The sequence below is a fragment of the Vicugna pacos genome, chromosome 9 (genome assembly GCF_048564905.1).
Source record: "Vicugna pacos chromosome 9, VicPac4, whole genome shotgun sequence".
In the NCBI taxonomy this organism is placed as follows: domain Eukaryota; kingdom Metazoa; phylum Chordata; class Mammalia; order Artiodactyla; family Camelidae; genus Vicugna; species Vicugna pacos.
In genome coordinates, this window is record NC_132995.1 from 39222313 (window position 1) to 39250277 (window position 27965).

At 47.9% G+C, this 27965-nt stretch overlaps 2 long non-coding RNA genes across 2 annotated transcripts in view; one reads left to right on the top strand and one right to left on the bottom strand.

The window, feature by feature from the left end:
• Window positions 1–27965, bottom strand: part of LOC116281908 (uncharacterized) — a 554075-nt gene that overhangs the window by 55374 nt on the left and 470736 nt on the right. The window contains exons 9-10 of the long non-coding RNA XR_012075708.1: window positions 9648–10062; window positions 6665–6775 (exon numbers count right to left, since the gene is read on the bottom strand). This is a non-coding gene — a long non-coding RNA (uncharacterized lncRNA). The remainder of the gene's footprint in view (window positions 1–6664; window positions 6776–9647; window positions 10063–27965) is intronic.
• Window positions 26441–27752, top strand: LOC140698488 (uncharacterized). The gene is made up of 2 exons (XR_012076288.1): window positions 26441–27004; window positions 27352–27752. It is a non-coding gene; the product is annotated as an uncharacterized lncRNA (long non-coding RNA).

A 27965-nucleotide genomic window follows, 5' to 3' on the forward strand; every position in this document is an offset into this window, starting at 1 on the left:
GTGGGGGTGGAGCTTGCAGGGGGGGTCTCTGAGAGTCTCCACCAGCTCTTCAGCAGGTGGTAGAGCCCCAAACCACCGCACTCACCCTCCTTTCCTTCAGCACCAACTGCTCTAAAATCTCTCCTGCTCTAGCCAACACCCTCCACTTCTGTCACTTCAGGCTGCTTTGCTTCTTCCTGCCGGGACCCACTGTGGCTCCGGTCACCATCCTACCTCCCCACTCCTCGCGGGCCTGCCATCATTCCCCTTCCCCTGACACTGCTCCTTCCAGCATCACCACTGGTCTCCAAGGAGCCCCCTCCATCAGTCCTCACCCATCCTCACCTCTCTCCAGTGGCCACTCTTGGCCACTTCACTGACTCCCTGCCCCCTCTTGGCATCTGTGAACCAACACATGGTCCTTCTAGAGTAATTGCCAGGCAAGCTTATCTCGTGTTCCCCCAGGGGCTCCATCCTCTTCTCTTCTGCACTCGTGCAGCACGTGCTCTCCGGCCAGGCTTCCAGCGCCTCCAGGCTGAGGGGGCCGCAGTCTAGCGCCCGCCTAGACTTCTCCCTGGAGACTCAGCTGCACCTACCCAGCTGCCTCCTGGATCCCACGGAGACTCCCAACATTCAGCATTCAGGAACCAATTCACCCATTACACATCCATCTCATGTAGCTGCGATAACTACAAACTCAGTTGCTACAAGCAGAAAATTTCCTCCTAAACTTCTTATCTCTTTCATCCCCAGCATTATGTTGGACTCCAAAATCTGAGACTTGAGAGATTTCCTGCCAGCTACGTTGTGGACACGAGGTGGTCACGGGCGGTAAAAGAATTTACCAAGAACCAGAGACCACGAGGATCTGCTGCACAGATGAGAGGTGCCTGTGTGAGCCCTGGGGAGAAGCATGCAGGGTCTTTTACTGGAGGAGGGGACTGTGCACACAAGGGGTGGGGGCTGCATGATCATTTCATGCACAGGTGCCTGACTGGTTGTAAGATCTGCCAGGGGCTACTCTGAACAATGGGATTTAGGACTCTGTTAAGGGCAGGCTGTCTCCAGGGGCAGTAGTTTTGTTGAAGGGAAGACGTTTTTATCTTGCAGAAGTGCAGGTATGCAGCAGGTCCTGCGGTGGGGAGGCGGGGGATGCTAAGGTGTCTCCAGGCAGAGGGAGCGCCCTGGAGTGGGGGTTTTCTAACTTTATAGCTTCTTCAAAGAGTGCTATCTGCTTCCACAGAGTGGAGGTCTATGAAGGGAGGAACATTCCATCGGAATGATCAGGAGGGTCAAGGTTCCCATGAGAGGTTAATGCGTTGACGGAGGCTCTGTCATGGAGTGGAGATTCCAGAAATAAGTAGGTGGGACAGGATGGGTAGAGGCTGAGTCGGGGATGGGGGGGTGGGGTGGAGGCCATAAGGAAAGAGGTGAGAGCACTCAGTCCTCTAGGTAGATACCATGACGAACAAGGTCAAGGGCACAGTGGGATTTGGGGGAAGGATGCTGATGAAATTAACAGACATCTAGGTTCAAAATGGAACGTGGGTGAACGTCTTCCGTAATGCCGCCTCCACCCTACTTCCTGTCAGAGTCTGAGTCCACTGTGTTTTACTGAAGCTCAGTAGGTGGCCTTGGGAGGGGTGAGAAGAAGAAACTTAGCAAGGAGCTCAAGCCTACAGTAGCTGGGCACCCAAGCTCCATAGAAGGCAGGTGGAAAGCAGGGGCGTGGGTGGCCTCGGACCAAGACCAGCACCGAAGGACTGACAGGAACAGAACGTGGTTTCTTGGTCTCCAGTAATTAAAATCAAAGAAAGATTTTCTTTATGATCATTTTGATCTAATGATGATGGCGATGGTGACAACTTTGATGCAAACAGTAAAAGAACAGCTTCCCTTTGGGCAGTCCTCCCTAAGTTTTAGTCGAGTTTTAAGCTTTAATAACTTCAGATAGAGCAATGTTGTAAATACACAAAAACTCATTTGAAAGTTGGTCTACAATTCTTTTGCACCTATTTACTTTTGTGAATTTTTTAAAAAAATAAGTCTTTAAATTTCCTTTTTTTTCTTCCTAGCCCTTCTGGCTGAGCACAGCAAATATTGACTAAAACAAAAATTAAAATTAAAAATGTATAAGTTCACAAAACTAAATACTTTAAAAAACAGAAATACTTCAACTTTCAAATGATGCATTTGGTAGGTTTATAGCATGTATGCTCTGTTGTTATTAACGCTTAAAATTGCACTGAAGCTTTTGGGATGCTTTGTATTTAAAAAGCATGGTTTTATCCAATCTCCCAACAATCCCCTGAAGCTAGGTACTGTTATCACCCTCACTTGAGAGGCGAAAAACTGAGGGTCAGTGAGGTTAAGAGACTTGCCTGAGGGTTATTCAGGGGGGAATTCTGGAACTGAAGCTACCACTTCTTGTGATCAAAATGAAGTTCTACTTCAGGAGGGGTTTGGGAAGGATGCCCCCCCAGCCCAGGCAGTGGCATCTCTCAAAGGATCTGCGAGCAAGTTGCCTTATACAGTAGCAAAGAACAGTTTCAGCAGACCTCAGCGTGGACAGAATGCAAACCAAGGGAAAGCAGAGAGTGGGCCTGAGAGATTATCTCAGGAGGGGCACTGCAGGGGGGAGTCGGAATCAGCGGGGGGTCAGGCTGGGAGGGGACAAGCCAAGCCAGGAGTGTTTCATCTCCACCCCTACTGGCCTCCAAGGATGCTTACACAGACTGCGTGGAGCTCCTGGGGTCCGTTTTGATGGGGAGGGGAAGGGGGTGCGTGGACCACATGGGGAAGGACTAAAGAAGGGTAAAAAGTAACCCAAAGGGAGACCTGAGAGCAGCAAGCAGAGGAAATGGATGAGAAATGTGGGGCTTGGGGACACGCATGCTCTGCGTGCCTGCTCAAATATTAATCAACAATGTATTTTAATGACACAGAACACCAGTGAGCATGGGAAGGGACACGAAGGGCTTTGGGTACCCTGAATAACGGTGTCGTCACACCATGGTTTCATGGTCTCATCTGGAGAGGGAGCTTCGGCAAAACCATAAGCAAAACAGTCCCGGTGCGGGAGGCCAGCTCTGAAGCCTGAGTCAGCAGCTCCCTCCTAATCACATTGCGTTTGCATCTCCTAAAGTAACCGCCCCGTACAATTGGACCGTATCTCAGATCCTGAAGCTGCATGGTCTCTCCTACCTGGGAAGGGACAGGCTTGGGGTCAGGGAGGCCCCCCTAAACCCTGCTCAAAGCTTAGCCCCTGTGTGACCTTGTGCACATGATGGAACATCTGAAGTTCAGTCCTGACACCTGTGAATTGGGACTGAGACAGGAGGGGAGGGGGCAGGGCACAGCCACTGAAAGAATGGCACAGCCATTAGCATCAAGATGGTGGAAGATTCAACTCCCGGTTGACCTTGAGCTTCAATATTCGCTCACTGAAATACATACAACACGTGCTAAATCACTCCCACAGGTGCCAAGACGGTTTCAAGGCTGATTATAAAAAGTCAAAAAGCGGGTGACGGCTCAATTTCTGGAAATCCCAGCCCCTTCCCCAAACTAGTTGGAATAACCCTCCCACTTGTTAGCATATGAAGTTACCGAGCCCATAAACACCAACCACCCCACACCTCATGGCTTTTCTCTTGCCTTTTGAGACAGCCTGCAATCTGTCTATGGAGTGCGTATCCTTCTGAATAAATCTACCTTCCCTCTACTATGGCTCGCTCTTAAATTCTTTCCTACGTGAAGCCAAGGACTCTCACTGGGTGGGGTGTGTTCCAGGGACTCGACCGAGACCTGGGACACAGCCATCCTCTCACACTCTGTTTATCCTGTAGCAGGATGGTGTTAGGTTTGTGGTGAATGTTAGTGATACGCATGTGAAGGGACCAGCACAGGCCCAGGCATGCTGTATGTGCAAGGCCAGCTCGGAACCCCGATGTTCCTGGGGTTCAGCTGTTTCCAGCTCTTCCTCATCTTGGTTGCTTGGGGCCGGGGCTCTGAGAAGAGCAGTGAGTCACTCAGCATCATACAGCTTGTTGTAGAGGGACTGGGCCCTCGGCCTGGGTCACTGGCTCCCTCACCGCTGTGTGCGGACTCCTCCCTGTGGGGCTGGCCAGCCCTGGGTAGGCCGAGGAAACGTGGTTCCTTCCACGTGTGATCTGGAGAGACCACCCCTCATCTTCTCAAGATGAGAGAGAATGAAATGCCAATTTCTTAGACCCATGATATAATAACACTGAACAGAAACAGGACCAGTGGCTGCCTCTGAAAGCGAGCCCTGCTTGTTCCAGAGGGAGACACGAGACAGCTAGCACAGCCACGGTTGTCAGACGCCACCCACGGGACACAGGCAGCGGGCCTGAGGCCGTCCGTCTACAACACCCCATCCTCCGGGGGGACAAAAACAGGCTCAGAAAGCACAGGTTCATGACACAGAGTCTCTCGGCTCCTCCAGGAGGTAAGTGAGCCCCGAGTCCAGTGAGCCTGGTCATGAGGGGTGCGCCACACAGCCACCTCCAAGGCTCAGGGCAGGTCAGGGGGAAGACCCCAACCCGGGACACCTGCAGGCTGCTCGCATTCTGACCTTCCTGCCAGATGAGAAGCCCACCTGGGAAGAAATGCGTGGCAGCTGGGGGAGGTTTGGGGCAGGGGGGACACAATCTGGGGAGATGATGGAGGAGGGTGGGCTGCCGACCTGGTCAGGTCTGCGTGTGAACCCTGGCTCCCTGCCTGAGCTTCAGTTGTCTCCAGCAGAAGATGGGCGTGACTGTAGTAATAGCTGTCTACCTCACAGGGTTTTCAGGATCAAAAAGCAAGACTGCCTCCCCTGTGGCAAATGTTACAGAAACGTCATTGCCTGTTCCCCTTCCTTATTCCTACAGAATCACTCTTCCAAAGGGACCTTGGTCTTCCCCTCTTCTCACAAGCTGCTGGCCTCAGTTTATACATCAGAAAGTCTAAGGTCGTCAAGCTGCCTCACAGGCAGGGCTGCTGTGGTCAGCTGCTCAGGTGGGACACTGTACAACTCCAGGGGGCGCCACAGGTGAGGAGCAGCCCTGGAGCTGAGCAGAGCTGTAACCTTTTGTACAAAGGGGTACTGTGACAATTTCATTTATTACATCAGTTTGGAAAATGCCAGAGACTGCGAGGTTAGCATCATCACAGCAGTTTTCAGAAGAAGTTTTACGATCCTCCTTTGCAGAGTCTAAACATTTATGGTACTTTTTAGCTCACTGTGAAATCAGCAATCACAACAATGACAAAAACACAAATGGTTTAAATGCAGGTGCTAATCTCTACCCCAAGATTGCTCTAGTTATTTCTCAAACTTGAACAGGTATGTGACTCATTTGGAAAACTGTGAAAATGCAGATTCTAATGGGAGGAGGGGGTTTCGGAGGGGGAAGAGAAGGGAGGGGCTGAGAGTCTGCATTTCTGACCATCTCCCCGGACCTGGTACTGGTGAGGCTGCCGCTGCTGTCTCAGGGACCACACTTGGAGTGACTCTGTAACTCCCGCCAGCACCAGGCACCGGCATAAGGGATGGAATTTTTTTTTCCTCTTGATTTGTTGAGAACTAGCTAGAAATAATGGGTCAGGAAAGAGGCCCGTAGGCCAAATCGAGCAGGCTGCCTCTTCTGTTAACTACAATGCTACCCACGCCCATGTATTTACATATTGCCTGTGGCTGTGTTTGTTTATATATTTATTTCCTGTCTATGGCTGTATCTGTAACACAGCCAGGCAATTCCTTTACACGTTGTCCGGGGCTGTCTTTGCACAACAGCAGCAGGGCTGAGTCGTTGTGACAGAGACAGTATGGCCCGCAAAGCTGAAAATCTGTGCTGGCTGGTCCTTTAAGAAAAAGCTTTCTGACCCCTGAGAGAGAGGACCAAGCAGCTGAAGTGAGACGGACTTGCACTGAGCGGGTGCAGGGGACAGAGTGAGACAGGCTGGAGCGAGAAACGCCGGCGTTAAAATCAAACACACTTCATTACACAGGGTTTTCAGCCCCGAGGCCCACTGATTTCCGAGGAGAGTGAGTTACTGTCAGCCCTTCTCTACAGCACGATGGTAGATTATGTCTCCTCAGGTTTCCCTGCTGGTGGAGAAACCAGATACACCCCGGGAAGCCGTGGCCAGTCCATCTTGGCCTCCATCGCAGGGGCCTCAAGGAACTGGCAGGAACCGGCGCGGATGCAGGGAAATGTGGTTCTGCGAACTGTGGTCCAAGGTGTTACAGGAAACTCAGCCGGCCCCAGCTGTGGCCAGAGGCACAGCCAGCCACCCCCTCAGCGGACCAATTCATCCTGACACTGAGCCCCTGAGCAAAGGCTCCATTGTCGAGAGGTTGGCTGTAAATAACCGCCTTGTGCTGATTTCAGCATTTGTTCCTAAAACGTACGTTTTATGGTTCTGTCGACTCTCCAAGCCTGGCTGCTCTGATCCCACACATGAGTCACTAGTTGTCCCAACCACCATTCTGATTAGGTGACTCCCGCCTCTGCTTGAATACCTCTGGTGATGGGGAGCTCACTCCCCCCAACACACATTCTTATGCAACTCTACTTGCCAGGAAGATACTCAGTGAACCGAGGTCACGCTTGCTTCCACAGGATGCCTGTCCACTCTCTGCCCGAGTGCTGTTACAGAGCCCGAGAGAAAGTCTCACCTGCGTCACCGTCACAGACCTTCAAACCTCTTCTTGGAGACGATCTTGGTTGGATATGTTGCTTGACTCCTTGGAGCCTCCATTCTCACATTTGCGCTAGGAAGGACCTGACTGAACAAGGAGACCACCTGTGAGGGCCAGTGTGGCAGTGCCTATCCAGCCTGTCCACAGTATCCCATATGATGCTCAAGCCTGTGGTGTGGGGTGGAGATCAGTTACTCTTATTCTAAAACTCAGGACTGAGGCTCAGAGGGTAACTGATAGGGCTGGGGAGGGGCTCAAATCCAAGCACATCCTACCTGATGCTCTGTGGGTCTTGTCACTTCCCTCTCTGGAAAGTAGAGGACCCACCTGGGGACAAGGAAACCCTTAGGCCTCCCAACTCTGGATCTGAGGATCCCAGAACAGGCCTCTGGAGGCTTAAAATAAATCAGGTCAATCACAACCTCTCTTTGTTTAGAAAAATGAAGGGTTTTATCAACTTCTCCAATGGGAAGTCATATTTCCACCCTTGTCCCCATTTGATTATCCCTTCCCAGCTGCTACTGAGATCACAGCTTCAGAGATGGTTAAATGTTTGTCATATTTAACATTATTGTCCCCATTTTTCACACACCGGAAGGTGACTGATGCTTGTTGAAAGGCTGGGATTAAACCTCGGTTGTGTGTGCAGGCCAGTGTCCACACCACTGCCCAGACGTTTGTCGTTGGGGCGGTGCAGGACAGGGTCTTGTCACATGCAGGAGTGAGGCTAGGCAGCCAGGGACAAGGGCTCGTGGGGTGCTAAGTCCTCTGCCTACATGTCCCTAACGGCCCCTGTTCTGTCTAGTTCTCCCCACCACCCTGCCCTTCCGGAGGTATGGCTCTGTCTCCTCCATTATTTCTGTCCTGTCCTCCGTGCCAGCATCTGTGGCTCCCCCTGCAAGCGTCTCCCCTCCTTCCCCCACAGCCACCAGCCAACCATTCCCAACTACATATCCAATCAGGTCACATCACTACTCAAAATCCTTCCGTGCCTTCCCATCGTTCCCAGGATAGACTCCAGACTCCAAGACACGTCCGAGCAAGGTCTGCTCTGCTTGACCTCTGCCTGCTCTGAAGCCTGGTCTGTGATGGCGACCCTGTGTTAGAGCAGGCAGATAGCTCGGTATGAGCAGAGAAAGGGGGACACAGACCAAATGGCAGAAATTGGGCAGAAAGGAGGCACACAAGCCAAATGCAGGAAACCACACATTATGTAAGCACCAGGGGTCCCTGGGCAGAGCAAGAAAAAGCAAGAACCTCTGGGCTGCTAAGTGGTCACAACTTTTGGGGTGATAAGCGGCCCAGAGGCCAACAAAGAAAGGTGGGAAAAGGCAGGAATCCCCAGTGTCTGAATGTAACCTTTTGCTCATTATGTCCTCGTTTCGATAGAATTAGCCTTGCAGATCAGAAGTACCCATCATGCACCGACGCCATGACACTCTCAATCCAGACTAAATAAGGACAGAAGTCCCTCCTCCCTTTGGGAAGGTGAAGTTGGGATGGAAATCGGGGAACACGACACCAGACCCTTCCCTCCCTAATGAATATTCCCCCCATTCATTTTTACACCCTATGTAACCAACTTGCCAAAGAAATTCGTGGCAGCTGCTCACCTGAGCCTGCCCACTCTCCCCTTGAGAGTGTACTATCCGTTACTTAATAAATCCTCACTTTACTTTTTTAACCTCAGTGTCCTGTCTCTAAACTCCTTCTGGGATGGGACAAGAACCTGGAATACCAATTACACCCACCGGCAACACCTGCAGCCTCAGGCCTGGCCTCCGAGGGTTCGCTTCCAATCACCCCCATGTGGTCAGACTCTAACCTCCGCACACGGCCCCCTCTGCCTGGAAGTGTCTTTCCAGCTCTCCAAGAGGGCGATTTGGGAAGGCCACAGACGCCTGACCCATCTCCATCAACAGTGCCTTTGTTCTCTCCCCTTGAATCTGGGCAGGCTCTGTGGCTGCCTTGACCAGTGAGGTTCAGGGGAAGGAACACTCTGCCAGCTTGTGGCCCCAAAGCCTAGAGAGACTGGCAGCTGCCACCCCCTCTGTCGGAGCTCTGTGAAGCCATACAAGAAACCCACTGCCCCACTAGAGAGGCCGGCTCCCAGCGGCCCCCACCAAGGCTCTGGGCAGGCGGTGGGGGGGAGCTTTGTTGGATCCGCCAGATCAGACTAGCTTCCAGGTGGATACTGTTAAATGACCTCAGTTAAGGCCACATGGAGCAGAAGAATCACCCAAATGAGCCCTCTCCAAACTGCTGCCTCACAGACTTGTGAGATACAACAACATGGTGGTTGTTTTAAAGCACTAAGTTTTGGAGCAGCTAATTACACCATAACAGACAACCCAACACTCTCTCCCCCGCCCCTCTGCTGTAACAGGCACGCCTCCTTTGGCTCAGACGTCCCTTCCTCCAGAAAGCCTTTTCTGACGACCCATGTCCATTTTAGGTGCCTCTGCTCTGTGTTCCTACAGAAATCCCTGGCCCTCCCATCAGAATGTGCTGGTGGCTAACTTCTGTCTCCTGCTGCTTTACGAGGTCCCCAGAAGTGAGGATCTTAGCATTGGGCTTCCAACGGGGAGCACAGTAGTTGATCAGTAAATATTTCTTGACTAAGTGAATGCACAAATAAATGAAACACCAGGGACAACTAAGAGGTTCTGGTTAGGGGTGAGAGGTAATCTAAGGACACAGAACCAAATTCTTAGAGCCAGCAGGCAGGCTTAAATGAGTCTCCATCAAGGCTAAGAGGGAACGGTTGCATACATTACGTCCAGCCCGAGGAGGCTAGATTTACATAGTCCAACAAAAACATGAGTGACTATGTGACCACTGAACATCACTAAACATCTCTCTCTGTGATCAGCAGTCCCTACCAGTGTTATGTGATAAGGCGGTTGACAGCCTCCCCCTACCCCGAGCGACTCCCCCTGTAGACAGCACGAGCACTCACCTGAACACCAGGCCTAGTTTACTTGTGGCATTCACTTGGTCAAAAAGCACGTATTGAACATCTCCTGTGTACCGGATGCTTTGTCATTTGGAGCCAAAAAACACAAGGTCAGCAGGACCATAACGGCCAGACCAGGAGCAGCCCAAACAGACTGAGTGCTGATCAGGGAAGGCCGCTCCTTTGCAGGTGACTTGAGATGAGTTCTGGAGGAAAGGCAGAGAGATCCTGGCATCCCTTACTTCTCAGTCACTAAGGAACAGACTGCTCGTGGCCAATAATTAAGAAATTAAAAGCAGCTGGGATTGGAGCTGAGAAAGGGAGGTCTCCTCTGGTGGGGCAGGTGCAGATGCTTCTCAGAAAAGAGAAATCAAACAGGCAAAGCCCAGGGCCTTCGGTGATGGAGGAAGGCTGGGACCTGTTAAAGAGGAGAAAAATGAAAAGCTTCAGGCAAAACCCAGAGTTAAAGCTTAATTAAGAAAAGCCGGCATTTTAGGTTCACACAAATAAGCAAACAGAATCCCCTCGGCCCCTCCTCTGATCATCACCAAGTAATTGCTTTAAAGCTGTGGTTTGCTCGGCTTGGACGATCCTTAAATACATGTTGATAAAAAGTCGTGGAGATATGAGTGAGTGGAGAGCAGATCCTCCTGCACACCTCAGTTCCTAGCTTGTCCTTGGCTGTGTGTGCCTGGGCAGGTAACCCCCACCCGTGGGGCCCTGTTTCCCTCTCCGCCACCGGGGCGTGGGGAGATGGAGTTGAATGGATCCTGAGTCCCTTCTCATCCTGGAATTCTGTGACCTACTCTGATGTTTTGGCATGAACTCACTTTGAGTCCAATCCTGGGGTCACTCCATCAGTTACTACCTGTGAGATCTAAGGCACAGCAAAAAAAAAGAGAAAAAAGAAAAAATTTCTTATAGGACTCAAAACTTTAATGGCATTTCCATAATAGTTAGGAAAGAGAACAAGCCCTCAAGAAGAAAGCAAAATGCCAAGATCTCCATACCACGATTATTTTTAATCTATGAAACAGGATTTCCTTACAAATTAAGTAGCTTTTATAGTAGTGACACTTATCATTGATGTGATGTTTAATATGACTGTAGTCAGAAGGGAAGTTGGGCCAGTTGTTTTTCCAGAAATTGAAAAAAGTACCATCACAAAGAGAAGAAAGAGAAAGATTTGTATCTATCTTTCTGAGACATGTAAGGTGAGATGGCGTCTCACAGGTGGAGAGTTTGCGGATATTGCTGGAGGAACGAGAGACGCTCTCCAGTGGGCAGGTACTCCCTCTACCCCAAACACTGCTATTTTGGCCAGAAATTTTTGCCCCACCAGTCACCAGTGGGTGTGTTTGATCTTTGCTCCTGATTAGAAGGGCTAAAATGAGAGAATCCTGGACTCTCCACCCTTAGCACTTTGATCTTTGTTTTTCCTCACCTTCAGATTAGAATTTTTAACGCAGACCCCCTAACTCTGAGAATTAGGGCAACCAAAGTCCAAAGCATCAGTATACAGGAAAGTTAATCTTCTTTTTCCACCAGAGAGGAGAGCGGCTGATGTCTACCACAGGGGCACCACCCAAGCCAGTCACCGTCAACAACTCCAGAAGGCTGAGTGGTGCGCTCACGGAGGGGGGGCCGGCGGGCCCCGCAGGTGCCCGTCCTTGCTGTGCTGCCATGTGGAGCAATGCTCTTCCTCCCTGTGCTCCTCTTGCTGAACTGATCATCCCTCTTTCCTCTTCTGGCCGTGACTTGGGAGCCCCTTCCTCCTCGATGCTGCCCCAGAGCCCAGGTTCAGGGCTGGTTTTCCAGCTACCATGAAACCCTTCAGGATGCATCACAATTACCTGTCTCTGTCCCCCCCATGTACTCCCACTACTCCCAGGACTGGAAGCTCTGGGAGGGCAGGGACCACATGGGTTTCCTTCACTGCTTCGTCTCCCAAATGTTGTCTGGCATGTTGTAGCAACTCCATGACTATGACCTAAATCCATTTTTTAAGTCATTCCAACCCTCCTCCTGCACTGCACTAGCTAACTGTGTCATCTTAGGCCAGACAAAACACACCTCTCTAGTCTCACCTGTGAAATGGGCTCGCCAGTAGCTGGCACACTGAATCACAGTTAGACCACCAATTGTACGATGCCTGTTTTCTCATAGATCACTTAGAAAGAAAGCGGATACTGCCGAAACACTCTGACCTGATGTTTTAAATCACTTGGCTTTTTCATTGTAGAATTAGTTTAGTACCTCTTTGAGGCTTAATGGGCATAATTTTATTCCATGTCACTCTTGAGCACCTATAAAAAGGAAAAATTATCAAGGAATCCAATTGGTTGAACTATTCGTAAGTCTTCTTCATATTCAGAGTCATTTTGTGATTCAGAATCCTGAATTAGATAACTCTGCAAACAACACGGTGCTCGATGTCATCAAGGTTGTTGGTGATGCAGTCTTCCTTACAAGAATCCTTGAAAGAACCAAAAATCATGTTTGCCGAGTGTTTAATCTGGCTTTGCAGGGAGGCCGTGCTGATCTGCTACGATGTCTGCTTCCAGAATATCGCTCAATACCTCTGATTTGCCAACTCCGCCACACTTTCTCCACAATTATGTGATTCCTGGTTATAAAAGGATGCTCTGCTTCTGGAATTTTCTCCCAAGCTGCGGACACCCATTCTGTGAGTTTCGATGCTGGTACAAGCACAGACAATGACAAGTGCATCACAGTGTGACATGACCAGCAGCAATCACACAATGACATCAGTGAGGAGGCACAGCCCCATTTCGAGACATTAATGAAGAAAAAATATCCATCTTGATATTGATGAATTACAGTACTTCATGGGGGCTGTTTTTAGAATGAAAGCATGACTTTTTTTTTGAAAACCCTCTAGCATAGTGCCTTGTACATGGTGGAAACTAACATCATTTTTCTGTCTTTTTTTTTTTTTTGCAAGCCTGGAGACGTTACCTCTGATTGTAAGTCTCCTGACTATGATGAGCAGTTGATGGAAGAGAGAGAAGGATTCAGTACAGAGAATGAGCATCTGATGGGAAACAGGAAAAAAAAATAAGAGGAACTATAAGGCAGTGGGTTTCTAAGCCTACCTCTATAGTCATTTTGTAATTTATTACCCAAACCAGGACACTTCTGAGAGTAAAAAAGATCACTCTGAATAATCTCACTGGGACCACACTCAAAAACTGGGACTGACCCAGAAGAGACTGGATGTGCAACAACCCGCTATATCCCATCTTCCATCCTGAGAGTCAGGCTGAAATCAGATGCAAAAGTTACTGTGCTTGGGCTGGGAGTGCCTTTGTCCAAAACCAGGAAGGCCACAAGATAACTGGTGGGCATTCAGGCACTGCTGGCTCCCATCCCAGGAAGGCTTAACAATAAATCCCCAAACTGGTTAAAATCCGAAGCTGCAGTCTGTGGGAGATGCCCCCCTTCCCCAGCTGTTATTTATGGTGCAGAGAAAAGGAACCACATCGGTGATGGATCGGCCTTTATCGGATAAAAATGGGAGGAACAGTGAAAGATCATGGTGAGATATTGTGCAGAATTTCAGGAGGACACTTTGAAAACGTGTATTAGAGAAAATGAATTTTTCACTGGCTAAAATGTATCCATTTACAGTCGGGACATCCATATATTTATGGGTGTTTTTAGCTCTCAAAATAGTAACTCAGGACAGAATAACAAACAGTCTCTTAATAGCCCTAATTTATCAGACTCAGCAGTTTAAGAAAAATAAATAAAAGGAAACAGGAATGTATGTGTGTGAGAGAGAGAGAGAAAGAGAGAGGTGGGAATCTGAAATAGTGGAAATTCTACTGCCCAGAAGGTTACTCCATGTCTATCTTCTTAAAAGAATGTATCTCAGAGAGAAAGAAACCCATGGGTGGTTTGAAAGCACCCAAGGTTGGATGCTGATGGGGGTGACGAAAGATGGGGGTGAAGAAAGTAGCTTGGCCATGTAACTCCATCTCCCTTTTCCAAATGAAGACTTTGCCATCACGTCTTTGAATGTTATCTCTTTGAGGACTCTAGTTCTCAATCTCCTAATTGTTTTCTTCATTCTCCTGTCTCTTTCCTTGTCTGAGGTTTTCTGTGGACTGCAACCAATTTACATCTGCAACGTCACTTTGATCATCGCCTCCCTCTGGGATGCCAAGATGCCACAGAGTGGAAAGTACACACAAGTCGGAGACAGGCAGACCTGCTCAAATCTCTTTTCTGACACTTTGTGCTGTGTGACCTGTGGCAAGCTCTTGGACCTCTCTGAGCCTTGGGCTAACCTCTCCATGAAATGGGGTTATCACAAAACCACCAATCCCTTCTCTGCATAACTTTTCTTCATCACTAGAAATGTCTTCTTCATCCTGAGCTGAGGTCTTCTCCCTGTAGGTTCCCTCATCAATTAAAAACATGGCTCATAGTGTTCAACTTACTATGATTTCAACCTAGGGAAAAACATTATTTGCAACATGTAATAGCTCCCTTAATATATAAAGAGTTCTAAGATGTTAATAAGAAAAGTATAGCCCATGTAAAATCATCATCATCATAGGAATAACAGGAAAAGGACATGAGCAGGAAATAGTCAAAAGAAGAAACAAGAATGACCAACCAAAAATGAATATTTAAAAAAAGAAAATCATCCAAACTGGTCAATAAAGAAAGAGAAATTAAAACAATGCCTGTGCACTTTTACAAGGTCAGAAAGAACAATACTAAGTGCTGAAAACTATTGCTCATGAGGCTGTAAAATTGGTAGAACTTTTCTAGATGGCAGTGTCAGATATCTCGGCAGAGTCCTAGATATTCGCAAACACTATGACTCTAAAATTGCATTCAAGAAATGTATCTCAAGGACAGTGTTTTTCTGAAGTGTACAAATATTTCTATATAATGATGTTTATCATGTTATTTAAATTACAGAAAATGGGAAAACATTCTAAATGTCCAACAACGAAATGGGTCATGTAAAGTAAGATCAAATGTAATTCATTGCAGACATTTAAAATTACGCTTTGGAGAAAATTTAGTAACAAGCATATGTGCGTAAAACAATTATCGGGACACACAGTTATCTCTGGGTGGTGGGATTATGAATGACTGGTCTCCTCTTTTCTTTGCCTATTTCTGCATTTTTGAAATTTTCATTTTAAAGGAAGAAAGGAGAAAAGAACAGAAATGAGCAGGAGAAAAGAGTGGACACTGCCAAGAGAAAGCTTTGTTCCTACCAGGCTCTCTACTGGACGCCAACCTAAACAGCAGACTGAGTCAGGAGACAGGAGGTGGGGCTGGGTGACTTGCCCCTGACATCCTGTGTGAGATTCTGCTCTTTCCTTCACCTCGCTGCACCGCGGTTTTCCTCCTTGTCCGATGAGGATGAGCGCCGCCGGGCCAGCGTCTGCATGGGGTTGCTGTGACAATCAAAAGGGATGCCGTGTGTGAAAGCCCTCATAAAACTGCAAAGTGCTCTCAAGTCTGGGAAGTGTAATTATTGCCTTCGTTAGTGCGATCATTCTCTCTCGCTCCCCATTATCCTCTGCTGGAGAGCTGCTCGTCAGGCTCTGAAGTGCACTCAGTATTTCCACATAGGCAAAGCGAAGTGCACCAGGGTGCCCAGTCCTGTTTCAACAGATCTGGACTCAACCCATGACCGAGCAGGCACCAAAGACCTCTGTGGCTGCAGGATGGGAGCCCGCGTGGTTCTACGAGAACCAACTTGGCATTGGGCTACCGAGGTCGGAGTTCAAGTTGTCCATTGTAACAACTCGCTCCACCTGCCTGCGTCCCATTCATTCACCTGTGAAATGGCAATGGTAACGCCAGCCCTAATTCTATCACATGGTCGTTTGGGAGGATGTCTCCAAAGCACGTGCATGTTTCTTGATGATGAACAACCCGCGCGGACAGAAATGACACTGAAAGTGCTCTGTGGCCTCGGCCATGGTATCCAAAATACAAGCCCTACAGGACGTGCTTCCTCTTGAAGTTAACAAGCAAGATGTGAAACAGAGGCTATGTGAGCAGATTTTTCAGACTCACTGGATTTTAAACAATAATATTATTACAATAAAATAAGGTTTTGTAAGACTTCTCAAAGGCTTCAGTAGGCTCTTGTATGTGTGAATTGGTTTCCTGTTCCTCTGCACAAAACTGGTAAGTGTTGACCTGAAACAAAACTGACTGCAAGGGCCCCTGCTGGGTTCCAAGCTCGCTTCTCAGATGCCTTGCACTCCTGAGCTCTTTTATACAGAACCAAAGACGTAGCATCTAGTTTCCCTCAAAGGAAGTATCACTCTTACCCATTTAGGCATGTTAATGCCAACATGTCTTCTCTATTTGTTTTGAATTAATCCATCCATCCATCCATCCATCCATCCATACGTCCGTCCCTCCATTTACTCCTGTTTAACAGAGTGAAAAACCGAGGATCAAGAAGATGAAGTAATTTGCCTCAGGGTAAGTAGAGCTTAGTTTCAAACCTAGATACATCAGATTCCAAGGTCGGCTGTCTTTTCACTGTATCACAGGCCCCCACCTCCCACCACTGTGACCAGACCCTAGAGCCCAGACCCCAGCAAGTCAGGAAGTCAAAACAGAAGTAGGAGAGGAGAAGGAAGCCACATCGAGACGGACACCCAGGAGCAGCCATGAGTCCTGGAGTAGTGGGAATCCAGCCAGTGCAGGGGAGCTGGGAGCGCCCTCCATCCCGTGGGTGTGAGTGGAGCCTTAGAACTGGGCTCATCATGCTGGTGGCGGATGTATGGGGCCCTCAATGAGCCTGTTTGCTTCTCAATCAATTGTGACGCCCGTGTGTTAGGCTGCTCTGAGAATTCAATGAGCGAATGTATATAAAAGCCTGCGCAAAGGTCTTGTCTCAGGGCTCAGGAAACAGTACTTGCCCCGTTTCATCCCAGGTCTGTGTGGCCTGGACACACACTGGTTTCCATGGGTGGAGTCACCATTTACTTGATGCCCATCACAGGTCAAGGGTGTTTTATGGATAAAAACAAGGTTCCTCCCTGTAAAGGACCAGAGCCTATTTGACCTCACTCATGTCTTTGCTTTTCTTGGCAGGGAGGACTTGATGCATCAAGAGACTGCTTTACAAGCTCTGTAAAATCAGCCGAAACGTCCAAAGCCTGCCTGAGTCTGACGAGAAGAGTGTCAGAGAGCAAGTTCACGAACTCTGAGAAGGGAACACCAGGTCTAAGAATCATGCTGCTACTATTATTAATAACAGTACCAACAGCAGCAGCCTTGGCCAAAGCCGCATTAGGCCTCCTAATGCTATCTTTCCTCAAGTCTGATTTTCATTTGTTTACCTATACCGAATGAGAAGACTTTCTGTTCCCTGAAAGGCCCTGCGTCCTCCTTCTGCGTTTTGTTCATTAGAAGAAAAAGAAGAAAGTATTTCTCGTTAAAGACTGTCCCGCGCTGCAAAGGGCACCGGATACGAGGACCGTGTTTTCAGTTGAGGACACGGGGAGCAGAAAAGCTTCACTAATTATGTTACTAATTACTGAAACATCTTCCATTTGACAACGTAATTGTGTCAGAGTGAGGTCAGACGTCTCAATTACAGAGGGAAAGATGCCCCCTCCCAGTCCCCCTTCCCCTTGCTGTTATTTACGAAACTTTTTTCTCAACACAGAGGTTATTTACAAAAAAAAAAAAAAAAAAAAAAAAAAAAAAAAGAAGCCGCACGCCTCTCTCTCAAACCATGCCAGGCCAGGTAAAGTCTGATTCTTTTTCCCTCCAACAGCAGGAAGTCCATAAAAAAGTGAGGTGTGCTCAAAGGAAACGGACCTTTCAGGGACTCTCCGCCCACTCTATTGTCCCCTGGTTAAGGGTCAGTTCTCAGCAGGGTGTGATCTTTAAGACTGTTCCAGGAAGATAAAAAATTGTGAAGGCAAATAATAGCTCGCTCTTGTGGTCATGTTCTGAACACACCAGATCTGACGTGGACATCAGCTTTGCGATGCCTCCAGGTAGTCAGACTGGCAGAGGCAAGACAGGTGTGGGGGTAAAGAGACTGGCACAAGGGAGTGGATGAGACACAGGGGGTGAGTGACAATTAATGGAATCCCTGCACCCAGCAACTTGGCAAGTTGATGGTGAAGCAGCCCTGACTCTCTCCCCCATCTTCCTGAAGCCCCCGTTTCCTAAGTGGTAAAATAACTGGTGGGGTGAGCTTGTGTGGTCCACAGACCAGCTGCATCATTAGCATCACTGGGGAGCCGGTTAGAACTGCAGCATCTCAGGTGTCTCCACAGACAACGCATTTCAGAAAGATCTCCCAGATTCATATTAAAGTCTGAGAAGCCCTAGAATAACCTACACTTCTGACATACTTCCTTTGACCTTGTCTCAAAAGACAATCTCAATTAACACATTCCCTGAGGCCCTTGCTTTCATACATCTCTAGAACAACTCTGCCGGACCAAGTCCCTGGCAGACTTGAATGGAAAACATGTGTCTTGTCAGATTGATTGGTACTACCTACCTGGAGTGCTATTTGGATAAAGGATAATTAGGAAGCAGTTAAGTCCAGCAGGAAAGAACTCTGTGATCAATTAGTGATGTCTGCCACAGGCGGAGGCGGAGAATGACAGCTGTGTTCAATTAGATTTTAATGCATTTACTTCTCAAAAGAGGACTTGGAGGTGGGAGTGGGTTGTGAGCCAAGGCACTGGGAATTAACCAACCTGGATTCCTGGACCCTATTCTTGGTTTCAGACCTCAGATGTATGTTGAACCCAGATCACAAAAGGACCTTCCTACCCAGATGTTCTTTAATTCCACTGAACTTCGATCACATGCACATACACAGTCATCATGCATGCTCACATTCTCAGGAAAGCAGATTTTGTTCCTATGTCACGACAACCCTAGCTTCCCTTAAACAGAGCCCTTGTCTTAAATAATAGTCTGATCGTGCTTGCGCGGGCAGGGAGCAGAGAGGGGAGGCTGAGGGATGGGGAGAGGAGAAGCTGCCAAGCACAGGGGCCTGAAGCAGAGCCCAGTCCACTGCCTCTGTGAGGCATCTGTTTCCAATGAAGCTCAGGAAATTCCTGACCCCACTCCTGCATTCTCTCCTTGCTGCCCTGCTCTCGCCTCCACACGGGCCTCTCCCCTCTGCAGGCTCTGAGCCAAGCCAAAAATCCCCACAGGCTCTCAGGGGCCAGGAAGCAGAACAAGGCCTGGTGCCCTGATGCCCCTGGCAATGGCGAGCTGCCAGCTTTGATTCCCAGAGGCCGCCTAAAGGTGCCTACGAGGAAAATCCACCTTCGTAAGGTATGTGCAGTCTGCTGGAGGAGAGCCAGGCCTCTCGGCATGGCTGTGCCCTCAGAGAGTTCTCAGCTGAACCCTTGGGGAGGTGGCTTCTCTAGAGATGCTTGCCCACGGGTATCCAGGAATTACCCGCCACCACCCAGTGCTGCAAAACAGGCAGTGAAAGCGCACCTCGCAAGTCACAAGTGAAAGGCAGTGGTTCTGAACTGGGGCATCTGTTTCCAATTTTGCCCCACTGGGGGCATTTGGCAAAGACTGGAGACATTTGGGGTTGTCACAAATGGAGCAGGAGGTGTTACTGGCCAGAGAGGCTGCTAAACATCCCACCATGCACAGGAGGCCTCTCACAACAAAGAATTATCCAGACCAAGATGTCAACAGGTTGAGAAATCTCGGTGTAGGAAAAATTGGGGGTTACCAAGCCCATCCCCCTGCTTGGTGGATTAGAAAACCACAGTCCACAGAGGAATACAGACTTGCACCGTGAGCTGGGAGTAAGGCTATACCAGGCGCTCCAGCCCCATTGGCTACCCAGCTGCAGAATCAGGGAAGGTGGGAAGAGAAGAAGAAACTGAGGAGAGGCCCTTCCCAGGCCTGTAGCAAGAAGCTGAGGAGAGAGAACAGAACGTGCGAACGATGAGCTTTAAGAAACAGTACCCACCCCCCCAAGCAAAACACGTCTCGGTGGCTCTCCTGGATCACTCAGGGTAACAACTCCTTCCTCCTTCTGGTGATTAAAAAGGGAAGTGGAAAGAGGAAACCAATGGAGGGAGGGAGCTGAGGAGACGACATCCCATCTATGAGCACATGGTATGAGCCACAAAGAAACCCAAACAACAGGTAATTTGTTATTTTAGTTATTTGCTGAGGAAATATGCATTTTTGCCTCTAGAAAGTGGTTCCTAGGATATGGTTTTGAGATGCATCCAAGTGCATCACTGGCTAGTTCCAGGGAGTAAGGACCTCCATCATTCTGTGCCTCTGATTTACAGATCCCATCATAAATCAGACAAGTGGAGAGCTGGCCACACCCACAATCCTGACTCAGGTTCAGGTGTGAAGTTCTCAGTTAGAGCAACTGCTTTGCCGTCGTGTTTCCAAGTTATTCTAATTATCCATCTGTTGTGACATCAGTGCCTTCAGAAGCAGATGAAGCAGATGGAAGGGCTGATGTGAGCTTCTGTGCCCTGATCGTCATTTGGTTAAGACTGTCCATAGTCAGCATGTCCAACTCAAGCAACTACCCCGTGTCATCCAAGGAGATCCTTTTATTACAACTACCCTTGGTCTTCCCTACACAGACACATTCGAAATGTCCATTTCCAAATGGCCCAAAGTGATGTTAAAGGTGGAGCTTATTCTGGAAGGACTTTATAAACCCTGTAGCCTCAAAATCTCTCTGATGGCTCTGCCAACTGGCCCTCACCATTGTCGATCCTGCAGCATATCCAGAAGCTGGATCAACATACCTTCCCTTCTGACTTTAAGAGCCATCTATATACCTTACAGGATCCACACACAAAAGAAAATAAATGGCACCTGAAATAAGCCCAGCAAGAAGTGGCCACTGCTACGTAGCAGCACATATCCTGCTACATTTTCTCAGTGTGTCTGTGTACCTGTATCTACACCCACCACTACAGAACATCACAAACACACATACCCCTCTGAATTCAGTCGCACTGCCTACAGAATTTTGTCACCTGCTTTGTCATCAACCTATACGTTATGTTTCTTCCTCTGCCATTAAGTCTTTTTCTATATCATCACTGCATGGCATTCCATTATTTCAATCTTCCCCAAATCACTGAGTTCATACCTCACAATTAGATGATCTATTTTCTTTTACTACTGTAAATAACAGTGTAATGAACATACTTGGAGTGCACCTCTAGCTTCCTAGGGTGAATTCCCTAAAGAGAAACTGCTGGGATCAAGTCCATGTACCATTTTTTATGACTTTTGAGGCATATCTTCAAATTGACAGATCAAACTTTGAAAATATTAGGAACCTCTATTTCAAACATGCAGGTGTATAAATCTCCACATTGGAAAAATTCACAGAATGACTCTTTTGGCCAATATTTGGACAGTTAAGATCTGATTCTAGTCCTAAAAGCCTTACAGCTCACTCCTCAATTAGTTCTATACCTGCAATTCAGTAACTGACCACGAGTAGTGACTCTTTGGCTTTGAAGGATGAGGGCAAGACTCACAGGGGTCCCAGAGGTATCCAATACTGTAAATCCACCAATATGATAGCATACACTATTCACAACTCTTGTTTCTCCCATCAGATTGGAGAGTCTCAAGGGAAGGGGACACATATCTTTAATCTCAGGAAACCTAAAGATAAGCAAAGGATCTGCCACAGAGTACACATTTGTTTTATGAGTTGTAAGTTGTCTTCAACATCTAAACAGAAGCCTCAATAAAATTTACATAGTAAGGGGGCCACTAAGGCCCCAGGGAGATTTTGGGTAATCAGAAAGGTGACACCATCTCTAGTGTGAACCTCAGGGTTAGTCCAGGAATAAGTGCATTTTTCCTTTCTCCCAGAGAGACGAATATGTTTAACTGAAGATCTTTCTTAGAAGAGGATGATAATTTAAAATATGGAAAAAATAAGAAAATAAAAAGAAGGTGGTTTGTGGTATCTTAGGGTAACCAGCCAAAGGATGACATTTCTTTCCTGGTTTTCAGTGGATATTTCTGGGAACAGATTAGGCTGCAAATGGAAATAAAAGTGTGTATCATTCCAGGTCCTAGAAAACAGACGGTGAGAGGCAAGTTGGTTCATTTCAAAAACAGAGGGCCTGACTTTGAACTGCTCGGCGGTGAACGAACCAACCTTCCCTACGATATCTGGCCAAGGCTTCTGTCTACACTGAGTGCCAAGGACATTTAAATGTGTGATATTTGATTTCCTGGGAGCAGAGCTCAGATGGGGCTTGGAAAATCCATCTGTACTCTCACAGCTTCTCAGACAGAATCAAGGTTGTTAACATGCATGCAGGCTTTAGTGTCACGGACCAGGCACCGGGAGGGGAAGACCTCACCCAGTCAATGGGACGGACCCCACGGTAAGCTCTCAGAGAGGCGGAGAGGCTGGTGAATTCTGGCCAGGCCTGGAAGGCACATTAGGGTCATACTCTTTAAGTTGGAGAGCTTAAGCCCCACAGAAGGAAAGGGCCTCACCCAAGATCCCACACCTCATCAGAAACCCAGCTAAAGCAAACAGATAAACAAGAATTCCTGGTCTGTTATCTTGCAGGTTAACACCCTGTCTCTCTTCTCAATGCTGCTCTGGTCTTTTGTCTCCTTGTGTGTTTAATTTCCTGAAAACAGAAAAACTGGTGACAAACGAAAGCACCCATGCCTGGCTAAGTATCATTCTTTACAGGGTGAGCGACACGATGAGGGGCCTGAAAGCTGGTGGACAGGACTCCAGAGGGTGGAATGTGACAGCAGCAAGGGACACCTTTTGGGTCAAGGATATAAGGAATTACAGCTCTAGGCAGGAATTTGAGTAAGGATATCTCCAAACCTCCCCCTCTCCTCCAGCCCTGGAGCAACACCTTTATTTAGACCTTCATATGTTCTACATGTACAACTCCAGTGGACAGCTGACTCAGTCAAGGTTCAAACAGGAAAACAGATACCACCCCAAGTATTTAAACAGGAGGAACCGGATCCAGAGCTTGGCCACCCCAGGGTCGGAAGAGCTGAGAACGCAGATAGAAGAGGTAGAGCAGAGGCTCAGAGCACCAGGAGGCTGCTGGCTTTGGAGGTTTCAGGGGCAGAGGGCTGAGGTGACATTGCTGGAGTCCAGGGTCTGGAATCATGCAGGGAAGCTGACACCATGGTAGTCTGTTCAGCAAAGAGATAAGGTGAGGGAGGGAGGGCAAGGGAGATGGGGGAGAGAAAGAGAGAGAAAGGAAAGAGGAAAGAGCACCCTGGCTGCCCTCTGAAGCCAGAAAGCAGAGACAAGGAGACAGGTAAGGGATGGTCTACGTGCCAACAGCTCCAAACCTAAATTCGGATTCAACTCCTACATTGTTTCATTGCCTCTCCCCTCTCCCTGGCAGAATCTGTCCACCCAACACTGCAGAGTGGTCTAACCCACAAGTCTGCTAGGGTCATCCCCTGCTTTAAATTCTCCGTTGGCTTCTGTTGAATTTAGGGAAGTGACCCTTTCCTCCAGCGCAGGGTACCAGGTTCCTCTTCATCTGGATGAATGTAGGCAGACAAAAGCTACTAAAGGTTTTACCCTGCAAGGGCAAATCCACTGGGCTTGAGGAAGGAGGGGGCACGCTGAGAGCTGCATCAGGCTGGCAAGTGAGGATGAAGGGCGCGAACCAGAGGCCACTTCAGCTGGAGGAAGTGACCCTGGGCCGAGAGCCCCCTCCCGCACACAGGCGGGGCTCTGGGAAGGCCAGCGCTGGGCTTCCAACCACAGGCCCCCTGGTTCCAAAGTGCATCAATGAGGAAAGGCAGGAGTTGGGTCTTTGTTAGAGCAAATCCTTTCTTCACCCCGTGTGACTCTCCCGTGCAAATGTGCTGAGAACCTCCTGCATTCCAGGCGTGTAACAAATAGAGTTTGAGGATAAAAATGAAAGCACCACTTAGGCCAAAGAACTAGGTCCTTGAATGACACACCTAGAGCTGGACTTCATTCGAGGGGCAGGTGAGGCAGGCCCAGCTGTGGGATGGAAAGCCTGGGAGGAGAAGCCAACCTGGGGGGGCGCTGCGCAGCCCCACCCCTCACCCCACCCTGCCCACGGAGGAGGGTCTGCCACCTACTCAGGCCCTCACCCCCTGCCCACTGAGCTGTACTTCGTGCTTTTCCCGAGGCAGGGAAGTCAATAAACTCATTTTCTCACAGAAAGAGTATGTCTTCTGGGAGGCCCTGAGGAGTTTGTCTGTAAAATTTAATCTCTGTTGAAGGATCCCGAAAAGGGGAAAAATATGGAAGGAGAGGGAAACATGAGGAGGAACTGAAGGGGCTGACATCTGATTGCTGAGAACTTACCCCGCACCAGGACTTTCAGGTGCCTGGTCTCAGCCTTCTGAGGTGGGGGATGGTGACAGCAGGAGCAGACCTGGAAGGGAGCGGGGTCCTCTGGTCTCTAACACAACAAAGCATTATCAAGGGGACCCAGCAGTGGACATGACCTCATCCCTTTGCTCCAAGACCTCTCGGTCTGACGTTGGAAAATGACGTGCTGACAGGCCTTAAGGGCTCTCTTCTGGTGCGTTAACCTCCATTCACGTTTCTGCTGGATCACCTCTGGGAACCAAAACCACTCACCTCTCAAGAAACTGACCTAACATCCATAAGTGCGTGACAAATATTTCTCTGTCATTTGCATTAGGTTTTGAAAATCTGGATGCATCTTACAACTGATACAGGAATTTAATGTAGTTGATTTTTTCCTAAAAAGTGTGTTTGTGTATATATATGTGTATGTATGTATATAACATTATTGAATCAACGGTGTGGATCAATAATCTTAAATCTGAGTAAGCATGGAAAATGTTTATAATCGAGACATTATTGCCTCCCAGTTGAGAGGCACGATATAGTGTTGAGGGGGTGGGTAATGGGGGGTAAAATTTACATCCCCTCTCTCTGGTGATGCGCTGATGCATAACCATTGCATAAACATGATCTCAGCCATTGTCCCATGTGAATCAATTAACATCCTCAAGAAAAACAAGCAAAAAAGGAAATCTGCTCTTTAATGTTAATATAAAAGTGCAGCTCTTGGAGGAGGAAGGGTGTGGATGAGTTGAGACTCAGGTCTCTGACCAAGGGTTCGGTCAAGATGGGGATTCAGACACATATGAGGAACTGTGTCCACGGCGCTCTTGACCAGGGGCCAACAAGGACTGTCGCAGAATACCATTTTTCCCTGTGTTCAGCCACAGTCACACCTGAAAACATTTCAACTTCTTTGTTTGTTGAACCAAACCACAATTTCATGTAACTTACAAGTCCCCCAACCTTCCTACAGTCTTAAGATTGAGAACAATATATAGGTTTTAAGGACGCAGAATGCTTTCCAGTTCCCCTCTGGAGTGGTTCTAAATTCGGTGCAGTGGAAGGACACTTAGATGAGACACCTTGGGGTGCATTCGCAAAAGTTTACGCACAAGGCTGGACGTGTGTGTTTAGAACGCAGGTGGCTTTGGAAACACACTGGGTCCATCAGCACATGGGGTGACCCAGGCCAGGGGAGCAGGAGACACCTGAACTGAGCAGTATCCTGATGGGCCTCCTTCTCTCCTCTTCTCAATGGGATAAGAGATAATGTGATTTAAAAAATAAATCTCCTCAGCTCTGGGGGTCTCGGGGGAACATTTGTTTTGATGAGATCTCAGGCCTGATTTTCAAGAATAAGGAGGTGCTGACTGTTTGTAAAAGCTCCTAAAACAGCATGATCTCTGGCCCTTAGGAGATGTATCTTTTATCTATACAGAGTATTTCTTAAAGCCCGTTACTATAACAAAGAAGTAGCTGAGAGGCTTCATGTAAAAGGCAACATGAATGTGCTTTTAGAGGCTGCATCAGAAGAAAATATGTGCATAATATTATAAAACAATGAAGCTCATGGATAGGTAGCAGGTCTTGATCATTCACTTGAATATACACACGTTTAATCTGGCACCGTTAGGCACAGAGGACATGAGTCTGAACACAAGACATTGTCATCGAGGAATGAACGGTCTGGAGAAGGAAACTGATCTGTAAAAGTACAAATGTCAGCTTTGAGTGACACGAGATAGGATAAAGAAACCACAGCACAGAGAAAAGTACTTCCCTGATGGAAACAACCAAGGCATTCCTGAGGAGGTGGCTTGAGTTTGGTCTCAAAAAAGTACATCCTCTTAGCCTAGCATCTGTGCTAACGTACTGGTGATCTACAGCTGGCTACCTGACAAATGACCGTAAAGTCTAGTGGCTTAATACAAAAATCACATTTATTATCTCACATAGTTTCTGTGTGGCAGGGATACGGGTACTGCTTTGCAGATTAATTCTGTTTCAGGAACTCTGATGAACTTACACTCAAGATTGGGTCAGAGCTACAGTTTTTTGAAGGCTGACTGAGGCTGGAGGATTGGTTTCCAAGGCAGCTCACTCACAGGGCTGGCTAGTTGGTGCTGGGTGCTGAGGGCAGTCTCAGTTCCTTACCAAGTGGGCCTCTCCACCAGGCTGCTTGAGTGTCCTCAACACATGGCGGCCGGCTTCCCCAAAGCTAGCGGTCCAAGGAAGAGCTAAGCAGAAACTTTTGGGACTTAGCCTCCTCAAAAGCCACTCTCTACCAAATCCATAACATCCTATTGACTACACAAGTCAGCCCTAGTCAGTGTAAGAGGGAACTATGGGAGGGCATGATGCCAAGAGGTAAGAAGCAGCAGGAGCCATCTTGAAGACTGGCTTCCACAAGTAATGATGGCGCCTGAGACAGTGGCAGTTTGTCATTATATTTAGTCTGTAGTGATTAGGGTGAGAGTAACAGGGGAAGTCTGTTCAGTGCTTAGCAACATCAAATTTGGTTCAAATCTGGGCCCCACTTACTGGCCATCTGGCTTCTCTGCCGGTGGGGAAATGATAAACTGGAAAAGCTACATTAGATGAAAAGATGGAAGCTGTAGGTTGACAGCAGCCAGTGACGCCCGGCAGTCCTGAGTTACCTTCCTGTGGACGGGAGGAAGAAGTAAACTTCTACTGTACTTGAGATACTGTGTTTTAGGGTCTCTGTTATAAGTGCTTCGCCTGTACCCTAATATATTTAGTTAGTACAAAAAAGTGTAACCTCTGAATCCAATGTTCTTTATCAGTAAAGTAGGGATGGAAAAACAAACCTCCCATTTTTCTTGTGAAGAAAAATGAAATAAGGGATGAAAGCACGTGTCCAGTGTCTGGCCCGGAATTCACACACTCGTCTCTGTCACTTTTATCCAGTCTGAACTTACGACCAGTGTCAACATACCGGATGAAACAGAAAGATTCGGTGAATTCAGCAAATGTATGTATCCATCCATCAACAGTGTCACTCCCAGGGAATTTAAAACAATTTGCTCTGGGAACTTGTGGAATTTAAATAAACCAGGCAGTGGTTTCAGAGAAAGATCTTTCAGTGACTGGTTTGGGGCCAAGAGCTGCCATAAACATCTTGTCCTCTCGGGTCCTCAGTTTCCAACTCCGGAGAATGAAAGGGAGAAAATGAGAAAGAGGAGGAATGAAGGAGGGAGGGTAGGGGGAGGAAGCGAGGAAAGGAGGGAAGAGAGAAGGGGACAAGATCAACATTGCTCTAATCCCAAAGGTTCCAGAAAGCAACCACAGGACATACTTGTGCTGTTTTCTGTGTTACAGCCTCGGCTCTGAATAGCATTTTGCTGAGGAAAGTGTTTCTCTGTAAACAAGTTTGCAAACCGCAAGATGGACAAGATGATCTACAAGGCACTGTCTGGTTCTATGAATCTTTCCTATTACAGCTGCAGACTCCTCATCTCCAGTAATAACCCCTGCTCAAAATCAAAGAATCTCCCTACTTCTACTCTTAATCCCAAAGGAACTTGACAAAAGACAGCTGGTATTTGATACAAGTCCACAGAGAACTTTCTTAGCCAGGCTGAATCTCTGCAACACAGCCAGTCTGAGCCGTGCCATCTAGTGAGCAGACCGGCAGTGAGGCCTCCTCCTAAGATGGGCTGAGAATCCTCCTTCCAGACGCAATGGTAAACTTAAATAAAGAATTAAAATGAGCAAATGAATTATCATGCTGAAATGTCATCTTGAGCCAATGCCCTGGGCCTGAAATGATCAAAACTCCTTTTTTCTCCTCTCTTAAAATGACTATTTTTTCTAACATTTTTTATTGATTTGTAATCATTTTACAATGTTGTGTCAAATTCCAGTGTAGAGCACAATTTTTCAGTTATACATGAACATATATATGTATTCATTGTCACATTTTTTTTCTCTGT